Here is a 12,966-nt window from a genome sequence, read left to right on the forward strand (position 1 = left end):
ATGTTTCCAGACATGGTTTCCTATCCGCAATTTGTTCCTCTAGGCACCATCTAAAACCTCTCGAAGTTTATCGTAACATTTACGGGACATCTGTATTTTTTGAACATAATTGTCTTCTCAAAATAAACCCTGTAATTTGTTATATAGTTCATTATTTAATAAGCCACATATTTTATCTAAGTAGTTTTACATCGCATTTTACTGAGATAATTCCTCTAGTTTTAATCCTAAATCAAACAATAACATTTGTCGTCTCTGAAAACCAACTGAGCCACTCTGTAGATGCATCTAGTTTAAAATATTGATCCCTCAGGAATTTCACGGCTAAAAATATCTATCCTCGTACGTGACGATGGCTTAGTAGCCGGCGGAGGTTCGAGCCCTCCCTCGGGCATGTGTGTGTGTGTTTGTCCTTAGGATAATTTAGATTAAGTAGTGTGTAAGCTTAGGGACTGATGAACTTAGCAGTTAAGTCCCATAAGATTTCACACACATTTGAACATTTTTTGTGTCTGCATATGCCGACTAATGGAACAATTACAGGGTAAACAAGTTTCACGATACATGAACATAGCATTACAAGAACTATGCTTAAATGTCCATCGTGGACGCATTTTTTTAGACAGTTGATGTGAAGAGATGATTTCTGCTCTGTTTGTGCAGAGTTCTCAACATGCGTTGTATCAAATGGTTGTTACGTGTCCAAATGATTGATGTAAAAAAGAAGAGAAATATCACTCACGCGCTCTTGTACTTCTGACCTAGAATTCAGTGACCCGTGATCAAGAGGTAGACTGGATATCAACGTATGATATTTATTATTTCGATTTATATTTAGTCTCAGAGTACCTATAGCATAACACACTTAAGCTTCTTATCTAGTTTCTAACAGCCTCCATCTTAAAGAGTTGTTCTAAATTCAAGCAAAGAAAATACTTTTTAAATTGAGCAAATTAGCCTTCTGAAGTGAGAGACACGCGCAGAATGGTTCATATTGCCGTTTAATGAAATGATTTCAGATGTGCACGTACCGCAGCCTCTCGACCTTTCATCTTTCTGCCTTCACACGGAGTCGAGGTTGCTATTGGTATGTCTGTAGGGCTCGCTAATGAACTGATTATCGGGTGGAGGCCTTTAATTATTAGGTATGGGATATAGTTATTGTACACGGACAGCATGAGGAATGCGATAGCCACGGCCGCGGATGCTCTCCACAGCTTCCTGGAATTCAATCCGCCATCCGCTGTGTATAGCGTCAGATGCGAATTCATTACGGCACCAGCGATCGGGAGCATCCTGCGGGAGGGCAGGCCACTGAATTCATACGCCAAATACAACAGAGACACGTAAGTTTTAATTATTAGGGATTAGCCGAGCGGTCTAAGGCGCTGCAGTCATGGACTGTGCGGCTGGTCCCGGAGGAGGTTCGAGTCCTCCTTCGGGCATGTGTGTGTGTGTGTTTGTCCTTAGGATAATTTAGGTTAAGTAGTGTGTAAGCTTAGGGACTGATGATCTCAGCAGTTAAGTCCCATAAGATTTCACACACATTTGAACTTTTTTTTTTAAATTATTACCCGGAGCTGAGACTCATTAATAGACAGATGGACGGTGTTTCTAAGGATGAACTGAAATGCTTGGTACATTTCTAGGATAATGGCGGTCGGTTTGCAGGGCGTTTGTACTGTTTTTTTTTTTTTACAAATTTTTAATATACGGTATAACGTGGAGTTATCTGTTTGTAGATATCGTAAGGAAACTGTGAAATATGTTTCAAGAAATACTCGGGATGTATCACACAGTGATTTTTTTAAAAAAAGTATTGTAAAATGTGGGCTGAGGCCAGATACAACCTGTGCTTAGGGGAGGTGTTGAGAGCCTTAAACCAGATTGAAGGCCATTTATTACGTGATAAATGTTGTCAGAAGATTGCAATTCTAAAACTTTCCAAACCCTAGTAAAATATCGTCACATTAAGATTCGTGAGAAGGTGGTGATAGAAGATAACAAAATATTAGAATTAAATTGCATGAGAGAAGGTCTTGCGTGATTGATGGATGCTACAGCTGTTCACTAAAGGTCAATTGCTCAATGAACGACTCTTGAAAACTTTTTTGGATAATTCTAAGAAGAATGAAAGGAATTCTAATGTTGTTGTGTGGATGTTGATGGTGCGTGGATCAACCATCCAACCCTGAAGGTAAAAGACCATGAAAGTACATTGGAAGAGGAAAACAGTTTCGACGTCAAATAAAACGTAACAACTGTTATTTTTGGGAAGATTAAAATCGAACACTGTGTTATTATTATTATTATTGTGCCACACTACTGGAATGCTATGCCGTACATCGACACTGTGCGCCTTGTCATTTCGGCCTTTACAAGGCTAAAGGTACAAGAACTGGGAATGTAAATAGTTCCAACTCACTGTAATCCTCGGTTTTTGAAATGTTTTCTAATCTCAAAGTGACAAAAATGAAAAAGCGGTTTTACTTGGAAGATATTCTTGTCGAATGATGGCATTGTGGAAAATGAATATTTTGCTGGGAAATAATTTTTGGTTTTCAGTAAATGATGTTACTTACTATGCATTTCTATCAGTCAGTTTCAGAATTTTCATATGAACTGTTCCCTGTTTTTTACTGAGACATTTGAATACTTAAACGTTAATCACACAATAAAATATAACGTCATGCAAAGAGTGACTTAACCACGTTAATTTATGTTTTATGTTGTTGGGATAAATATTTCAGAGGAATAAATTGACAAACAATTTGTTGACTGGACTATTTCCGGCTGTATTGCCTCACAGACTTAAGAGGATATTGCTTTCTCAGTTTTCTAGATTATCATATAGCTATGTCGATATTAGCACAAACCAAATGTAAATATTCTGGGTTATTAGTCCGTGTCATATTCATTTTCCATTTCTGCACAGGAAGGACGATTTTTCCTTTCATAGAGCAATAAAGAAAAACTCTTACGTCACCTGCGGATCCGAATACATAGCCTCTCGAGATCGTCTAGATGAACGGTGGTCTGTCTTCGATGGTAAGATGGGTAAAAAATTTGGAAATTAAACTAAAAGTGAAAAAGTCTCAAGCAAGTTTAGCACCCTATCAGAAATTATTGTTCTCAATTTCGTGAACAACTGCCTCCTATTATTCTCGGGGGTATTCCAATACGATACCACAACACGGTAGAGGATTTTGGATGACCATCTCAACTATGCAGAAAATACTACCTCTGTGCCCACCAAAATTTTCGGAATATATTTCCACGGAATCATAAACGTAGATTTGTCCATCGTTCGTCCTACGGAGCTTCCGATGTAATCGAAGACGGTTCGACTAGCGAGAACCGTAAACAAAACTAGGCATGAAAGCTTGCACGACATTCATCTGTGTGACCATGTGACTTATTCATGCATACAATTAGGCTGGTGCGGCCAAAAAAGTTACATGTACCATACATACACTATGCCTGTTTCGCCCACTCGCACCTCACATCACAAATTAGCACATACATGTCAAAATCCTTCTCTGTAGGTGCTGTCCGCCTCTGGGTGAAGCTACCTTGCACTCTGGGCACAATACAATACCTCGCTACTTTTAAGAAGAAGATGAGGCACTTTCTTCTGTTCCTCTCATAACGTTTCCCTAAAAATTAACGTATATGGCTAATTCCCGTGTGCCAATCAGGAAAGCAAATGCCCCAATCTTTTCACAGTTGCTATTTATTCTCTTTTTATTTTTCAGCCAGTCCCACAACCTTCTCTTCCCCTATTTTCATTGTGTTTCATCATGTTCTTCTTTTTCACCCTCTTCCATCCCTTCTCTTATGTCTGTTGCTGCTAGGGCTCATAGTTTAAATTTGCCTGCCTGTAATTTGTCTTCACTGCTGAACTTCTCACGAACGAATGCAAACATTTTTTTGTGAGCTACAGTAATTTCTAGCAAGGGTGGTAACACTAAGAGCGCAATGGCAATTTCGTTGTTAAATGCAGAAGAGAAAGCTGATAACTGGAAAGAGTACACTGAAGGCCTCTTTGAGAGTGACGACTTGTAGGATGACGAGACAAAAGAAGAAATTGGAGTGTACATGGATGACAATGCGGATCCTTTATTATAGTCAGAACTTGAAGGCGTTCTTGAAGACTCGCGATCAAATAAGACAGAAGGGAGAAAAACGTTCCATTGCATTTTTCTAAAATCATTGGGACGAATGGTAACGACTATTGAAGTTGGTGCGTAAACTCTATGAGACTGGCGACGTACCGTCAACTTTTGGAAAAGTATCATCCACACACTTCCGAAGAGAGCAAGGGCAGATAAGTGCGAAAAGTGTCGCAAAATCAGTAACAGCTCATCTACCCAAACTTCTGTCAAGAGTAATATACGGAAAAAAGGATCTGTTAGATGACTATCTGGTTGGCCTTAGGAACGGTAAAGTCACAAGATAGGCAGTTCTAATGTTACAGTTAATAATGGAAGCAAGGCTGAAGAAAAATCAAGACACGCTGGTAGAAAAATCAGTCGACAAAGTAAAGTGGTGAAAGGCGTACGAAGTGTGAGAAGAACAGGAGTAAGCTAGAGGGAAAAACAGGTAATATACAATACGTACAAGAACCAAGAAAGAACAATACGACTAGAAGTTCAAGAAAGAAGTGCTCAGATTAAAAATGATGTAACACAGGGATGGAGTCTTTCGCCCCTACTATTCAATCTGTAAATCGAAGAAGCAGTGACGGAAATAAAAGAAAGGCTCAAGAGTGGGATTAGAAATCGGGGTGAAAGGATATCAACGGTAAGATTCGCTGAACACATTGCTATCCTCAGTGAATGTGAAGACTAATTACAGGATCTTCTGAATGAAATGAACAGTCTAATGAGTAAAGAATATGGATAGACAGAAAACCTAAAAACACAAAGGTAATGAGAAGTGGCAGATACGAGAATAACGAAAAATTTAACAACAAAATTGGTGATCACAAAGTAGGCGAATTTAAGGAATTCTGCTACCTTGGAAATAGAATTGCCCATGACGTACGAAGGAAGGAGGACGTAAGAAGCAGACTAGCAGTGGCAAAGAAGGAATCTGGCCAAGAGACGTCTACTGATATCAAACAGTGATCTAAAAGTAAGGAACAAATTCCTGAGAATGTACGTCTAGAACACAGCATTGTATGGCAGTGAAACACGGACTGTGGGAAAATTGGAACAAAAGAGAATCAAAGCGTTTGAGATGTGGTGCTGCAAAAGAGAAAACTTGATAATTAGTTCGAATGATAAGGTAAGGAATGAGGAGGTTCTCCGCAAATGGAAAACAATGGCAAGAAGAAGGGACAAGATAATACGACATGTGTTAAGACATCAGGTAATAACCTTTAGGTACTAGAGGGAGCTGTAGAGGGCAAAAACTGTAGGGGGAGACAGAGTTTTGAAGGCATCCCACAATTAATTAAGGACATATGGTGCAATTGCTACGATGAAATGAAGAGGATGGCGGAGGAAAGGAATTCGTGTTGGGCTGTATCAGACCAGTCGGAAGACAGATGATTCGAAAAGATTAAATTCTAAATTTAGGATCATGTGCCAGATGTAACTTATAACATCCTTATCGCAATGAATGTAATATAAAATATGTAGGCAGGGCGTGATGGCGTTAATTTTGTCTTATTAAAAATATTAGTATAATTTATCTAACCAGAAGTGAGAGGAGATTTCGACGCTGACTACTTGTTACTTCCGGTAGACAACAATATCAGTTGTATGAGGTACTAGATCTAACGTGTATGCGAAAGTACGAAATCGAACTGTGCCAGTTAGGGTAGTTCCACGGTTTCCGAGCACACCTGTCCTCGGTCCTCTAGAGAATTCAGGGATGATGTGGATATGGGTGTGCTCCAGCTGGTCAGTAATCCGCCCAGGTTCTGCGAACTGATGGGACAGATGGGGTGTGTGGTGGAGTGCGGGTGCTGCTGAGCGGGCCTGTACCTCATGGCTCTGCAAACTCTCCGAATACTGTAGCAGCAAGGTTACCCTATATCTCGCTATACGGAGCTCGAGCGCCTGCACAGTAACCGCAAAGCCGATGATGGAGGTGAAGAGGCTACTGTGGCAGACCCTCACCACATTCAGAGATACCGGTTATTCTGCAAAGCCTGCGACGGGTCTTGTATTCTGCACGCGTACTAAGAAACTTAGTTTTGCACTGGGTTACGTCGAGGTATCTCTGAGCACGACTTCTCACTCTGCCGTCTAGCTGGCCTTCATATATATGTTGAAGTATTCTTTATGGGATATCTTCAAAGTAAAAACAATGTACTCCTGTATTATTCTAAATGTAATTCTCACAACAGACAACCTTTTTGCATTGGTAGTCAACTCTCTCGTTAAACTCACAAATATTATTCTTTTTTTACTTTGCGAGCACATCCTGACAGTATACGTCCCTCCGAATAGAAGATGTTGCAGTCAATTGAATTAGGCTTTTTCCGCAACGTTCTTGGTTGGTTTGAAAAGACTGTACTGACCTCTTCCAATATCCCCCCACCTGTGTCCATGATCTCCTTCCACAAATCTGTGTCCATCCCCTCCTTCCCGTTGCTATCTGTCCATCTCTTCCTCCGCCTTCTCCCTACACCTTATCACGCTCACCACAAAAGGGCACTGCTGATTCTTGTCACCACATTATTTTTTTTCCAGATCGGAACTAATGTGGGTAGCGAATGTGGTTGAAATCGATCCAAGCATTTAGAATGAGCTTCCCCCATATATTCACATGTAAAATACATTTCACGTATATTTAACAAATTTCACACCCATTTGAACACATGAAAGTATTTCACCAGTATCTTTAGTGAATTTCGCCCTGCAATTTTTTTTCTTTTTTTTTCTCACGCAGCTTAACGTTATCACGTCGTGTCTGTTGAACTATGCACTGTACAATGACATAATTTTGCAGGTACCTCCAGTGATATATTGGCTACTGTCTGCACAATGTGCTGCGAATAATATCAGTAGTAAATAAGTAATAACTTGAAATGTCATGCGTGATACGGTACTTTTTCTCGCATCTCAGTGTTTATTACGTCATACCACATGAGGATGGGGTTGGATTGGTTTTGGGGAAGAGACCGAACAGCGTGTCATCGATCTTATTGGATTAGGGAAGGAAGGGGAAGCAAATCTGGTGTGCCCTGGCAAAGGAAACATCTCAGCATTTGCCTGAGCCGCGCAGGATTAGCCGAGCGGTCTGAGGGCGCTGCAGTCATGGACTGTGCGGCTGGTCCCGGCGGAGGTTCGAGTCCTCCCTCGGGCATGGGTGTGTGTGTTTGTCCGTAGGATAATTTAGGTTAAGTAGTGTGTAAGCTTAGGGACTGATGACCTTAGCAGTTAAGTCCCATAATATTTCACACACATTTGAACATTTGCCTGAAGCGATTTAGGGAAATCACGGAAAACCCAAACCAGGAAGGCCGGACACGTGATTGAAACGTCGTCCTCCCGAATGCGAATCCAGTGTGCTAACCAGTGCACCACCTCGCTCGATCATACCTCCTGAACTCTGTGTCGTACAGTGGCATTCATGGGCATATGTAGATATTGCCTGCTAAATATATTGCAAATAGAATTAGCAGTAAGGAAGCAATAAATTTAAACGCCATGTATTATGCGGCAGTTTTTCAGGCATCTCAGTATTTGATGTCATATTTCCTGAACTATGTGTAGTACATCGATATGTTTTTGTAGGTATATTGAGCGACATGTGTGGAAACATGTGAGTAGAATTAGTAGCAAAGAAGTAATAAATTTAAACGTCATGCTTCACGCGGCAGTTTTTCTGCATGACCAGTGAAAATGTAGTAAGAGATAAAATATTTTTCCTTTCATCATTTTGTGGTCGTTGCTAGGGAGAAAAAGTTTCGTAAATGTTTAAAAATATACGTAAAATTGTTGTAAGTCACTAAATGCTCTCATTCGCAAATTCTGAACGACCAAAGTATGGCTATTCGCGCGTCATGGGCTTCACCGCTTTTTCACTCTCAAACCCAAACACATTGATAGATAGAGGGTTCTTACCCCCATAGCGAGGATTTCCAGACAGTAAGAGATATGTGTACCAAGTTTGGTTGAATTCGCTCAGGTGGTTTAGGAGGATCTTCCTCATGAGATCACAGCATACCTAGCTAATCTCGTGGCACAGTAGTGTGTTGTGCCGCGGCATGCCTGTTGAGAACCACTGGTTTAGAGTCATCACGTATGCGTGGCAGCTGACGTCATGCAAATGCAGGCACACGCTACTGGCATCATAACGGGTTGGTACAGCCAGTAGGAAAGTGTAACAGTGATGGTCGGTGAACGTAACAGAAGAGGGACGATGCTCTCGAGGAACACTGTTAGGTAATATCGATAACCAGTATTCGAGGAAGATTCCAGGACATTTCTACTGCCACCAACGTATACCTGACGTAGGGACACTGACAGTATGGTAAGGGAGGCTACAGCGCGTACAGATGATGATGATGAGGAGCGTAGGGAACGATACGGGAGACGCGCATCGTCGACTAGGCAAGGTCCTAGTGGAGGTGGTTTGCCATTGCCTTCCTCAGAGCGTAATGGGGATGAATGATGATGATGAAGACAGCACAAAAACACCCAGTCATCTCGAGGCAGGGAAAATCCATGACCCCCGCCGGGAATCGAACCTGGGACCCCGTGTGCTGGAAGCGAGAACGCCACCGCAAGACCACGAGCTGCGGAAGCGCGTACAACGTTGTGCTTTCCTACATTTAGTGCCTGAATGTTAGTAGGGGGTACACTCTTCCACGTGCATTACAAAGGCTTGCGGGACATACATTTAGATGTAGATCGTTTATCTTCTTGTTTGAACGATTTGGTCTTCTCCTGAAGGTACTACATTAAAACTGCATTACTGCGCACGCACAGGTTGTAATAGTGCTCCTCCACATGTTGGCCACGACCCCTTGCGATATCCCTGCGATGGGCTGCACAACGTCTCGTGACGTTACTAGTCACCGGTCACCGCTGGTGGCTGCTGCGGTGCCCAGGTGAAGGCTATGAACGCCTGTACTGTGCACCGCAGTGGGTCTACACGCTCGTTAAGCCGCCTCTCAGAACTCCCAGTAAACTAAAGCTTCCGGGAAGAAAACCGCGCTGCTGACTCAGCGTTACCAGTATGCTGTTTGGCAGTCACTTCTATTACAAATCTAGTCGTTACAGTGCAAAGCGATACGAAACGGAACGAACACTTAAGGAAGGTAATAGGGATGGTGAATGGTCGATTTGTATGAGAATTTTAGGAAAGTGTGGTTCGTATGTAAAGGTGACCGCCTATAGAACGCTAATATCACCCATTCTTGAGTACTGCTCGAATTTTTAGGATCCTCACCAGGTCAGGTTAAAGGAAGATATCGAAGCAAATCAGGACGGGTTGTTAGATTTGTTACCGGTAGGTTACATCCACACACAAGTTTCACGGAGTCACGTCTCGAGAGCAATGCTTTAACAGCTGTGCCTGCATTGACGACCATGGATTTCGATACTACTTGAAATTTAATATATCCACGTGATCTTTATTTCCTATTGTTTTGTGCTGAGTAGAACAATGATAAGGGAAAGTACTCTTTAATTCTTCTGCGAAACAAAATATGATGCACTTTTGACTTTATCGTCGAACATTGGTCTCGGTGGGTCGAGCTGTACCAGAGTCACGAATTCCACTCGCATTTCAGCATGATGCGTGCAGCAGCAGCGGAACTTTTGCTTTGTCTAAGTGGTGGTCATAAATTAATAACCTCATTTTACATAGCAAAATATCTTAATAAAGTGACCAACATGACTTATCACCGATGTACTATCCCACATCTGCATTCATGGGAAGAATTAGCTTGTTCTGCCAGCAGGTGGAAGTATTATGGAATCTGAGAAAATGGCTAACGTTGACGTGCATGGTTCACAATGACGGAATATCTGATGCTGGAACTGAAGCCCCTACTAGACTCACAAAGGGTGAAGAACATGTTTGGGGATACATTCATAACCTGATGGCTGATCATAAGTGGCAGTCTGAACCACCGGTGTAGTGAACCCGAACAAAAACCTGAGCTTCGATAACATCATTCGTAATAAACTATTAACACCAGGCTTAGTGAATCACAAGCTCCCCTTAGACAGTCAGGATCACATTAATTATAAATTGACCATACGTTGTTCGCTGTGGGAACTAGAATGGAAAAAACAGTCGATAGATTAGGAGATGAGGAGGATAAACTGAAAACTGTGAAATTCTCCGGCAAACAGATGAATCCTTTTTTTTTCTGGATGAGAGCGTTTGTTTCTCATGGAATATTTTGGACAAGGGACAAACAACTATTTCTCGAACTACATTAGACCTATGAAAAAGAAACCAAAGGAAGTATTTACAAATCCCGTCCATTTAATGCCCTCGTACCTTGTACATGGCAATAGCAGATCAAAAATGAGAACACAGAGCACCATTTTGTGTCTAAAGCGTGGATGAAAAAGGATAAATACCTAATAAGCTGCGAAAGACGTCGACACACAAAAGAGGTGATATTGCATGCCTTTCAGCTTTTCAGTGATGCAGCTATGGCCTTGAAGGTACCCAGGGCTTACCAGAGATCAGTAAGCGGATCAATGCGGCGCAGGGTTGCAGAATATTTGCCGCTTCCCCTTTGAGGACAGGTTCCTTGCGTATTTCTATGTAGGTCTTCGCCCGATATTAGTTCTTACTATATTTGCCAGCTGAGATTTTTAATCATATCCATTACTCTCGCTATTGTGAGATAAATACATGTATCTATATAAGCTGCCCTTCTTTGTATACCCACCGGACAAAAAAATAGTGATCCCAGTGCGCACGCACAGGTGAATAGCTCAGCCCTTACAGATGGCGCAGCGATGGTGCGTGTGCTCATCTGCACGCGCACCGCCTCTGGTTGAGTACAAGGCGGTAGCGATGAGTGAAACGTTTGTTTTTCATGCTGACATTGTATGTGAACATGGGTAAATGTAAATACGTGACAGTGCCGAAAAGGGGTAATCGTGTTTGGTCTTGCCCATGCCCATGCGGCATCTGAATTTGCTGAATTTGATGGTGTTTGAAAGCGGAATGTTGAACATGTCTACATGCAGTGGTGTAACACAAGTGGCCACGAGACACAACGTTACAATTGTGATCGGGAAAGGATCTTTACTGAGAGCGGTCGGAGACGTCTTTCACGGCTTGTGAATTAAAATCGGTTCCAAACCCGACAGGAACTGCTGCAGGCAGTCAAAGAAGATCCGTCCCAACCTGTTAGAGAGAGAAAATTACGACGAGAAATGTATGCAATAAGCATCTGGAGTCGCCCTCCTCGCAAATGGCCATTGCTCACCCGTAAAGACGACAACAGCAAAGTTCATCGGGCTGGATGAATATGTGGCTTATTTGCTGAACACTCTTTGTCCCTATTACATCTCGAACGGCCTGGAAAATCACGTGAGTTGAATCCCACAGAAAATATGTGTGATATTTTGGAACAGCTTGTAAAACGACGATATCAGCGTCTCCGCAATTTGGTGGAAATACGCGATCAAATCATCGACGAATGGCTTAACCTGGAGGACTCACTTCCTCGAAACGGTTATGAAGTCGAGAAGCGGAATTACATGGTATTAAATGATGCTTGTAATGATTTTTATAGGGGTGAGTAATTTTTTGTCTGGTGAGCTTACATGTTTGGCGGCCCGTGGTACCTGGTCTCACATGAATGCGTTATACTTCAGCAATATTGTAGATCAAATTGCAAAAGTGTTTTACCAGTAATGTATTTCGTGGACAGACCAATGTCTCCCATTATGCTATGGATAAATCGATAAAGCCTACCACTGGATTTACCTACAGCTGAGTAATTAACCTACTGACGTAACCGAATTAAATTCTGACTCATTACTCGTCTAGTTTAATTCTGCTTTTTTTCGTTTCGTGGCAAAAAAGTGAAAGACGTGCAGTGTCTCATACAGACAAATATTTGTGCAAAAACTTTCCAGGCATACCTACGTTCCGTCCGAAATAATTTAAACCACTGCGACCTCTCTAAGCATCAACAAGAACATCAGTATCAATATGATTCAGGACATAACGTAGAAGGCTCATGGATTTCAACTTCCTCATCTTGGACAGACGAGGTGTAATCAGATTCGTTCTGGTATGGTTTACAGGAAACTACTGCAAACTTCGCAGCGGAACTTTGCCTACACCTTACCCATGATGGATGTACGTGAAACGACAAAAGATGATTTGTAATTATCAAGTAATTCATTTATAGAATAGTTCTTTGTATTCTGAATTGCTACATCATAATAATAATTGGGGTCAAATATGACAGATAGAAGAAAAGATTACCAGAAAGGTTATATGAAAAGTAAAAGAAACTTTCCTCCTAACTAGTGTCTTCTCTGAATCTTAGCCTTGACTCTCATCCAGTATCCTGCTCTCCTATGAACTCAGAGTTTTATAAATGAGTTCGTATTGGTGGTTTGGTGGTCAGTGCTATAATCTCTGAGAAAATGAGGTTAAAGAAAACTGGTGTGATTCACTAAAATTTTAGTACATGTTAAAAGTGAACACTGTTTAGGTTATAGTAACAACTGAAATACGTGTATTACTCAGAATATTAAACACCTAAATATAGTGGAATCAATGCCATTTGAATGTCGAAGTATAGGTCGTTTCCGAATAAAGACCGTGTGTTACACCGAAAAAAATATATCTTTCTGTTGTGGGAAATAATCCCTTATTCGATAGTGTAGGGTATACTGTCGTATTAAAGGATATTGTAAACACATTATAGAACATTAGTAAAAACAGGAATTACCTTTATTTCTTGAAGATACACTGACATTGAGATACATAGCTTTCTTCCATAAGATGCTGCCACCT

The sequence above is a fragment of the Schistocerca nitens genome, chromosome 2 (assembly GCF_023898315.1).
Source record: "Schistocerca nitens isolate TAMUIC-IGC-003100 chromosome 2, iqSchNite1.1, whole genome shotgun sequence".
Classification (NCBI taxonomy): domain Eukaryota; kingdom Metazoa; phylum Arthropoda; class Insecta; order Orthoptera; family Acrididae; genus Schistocerca; species Schistocerca nitens.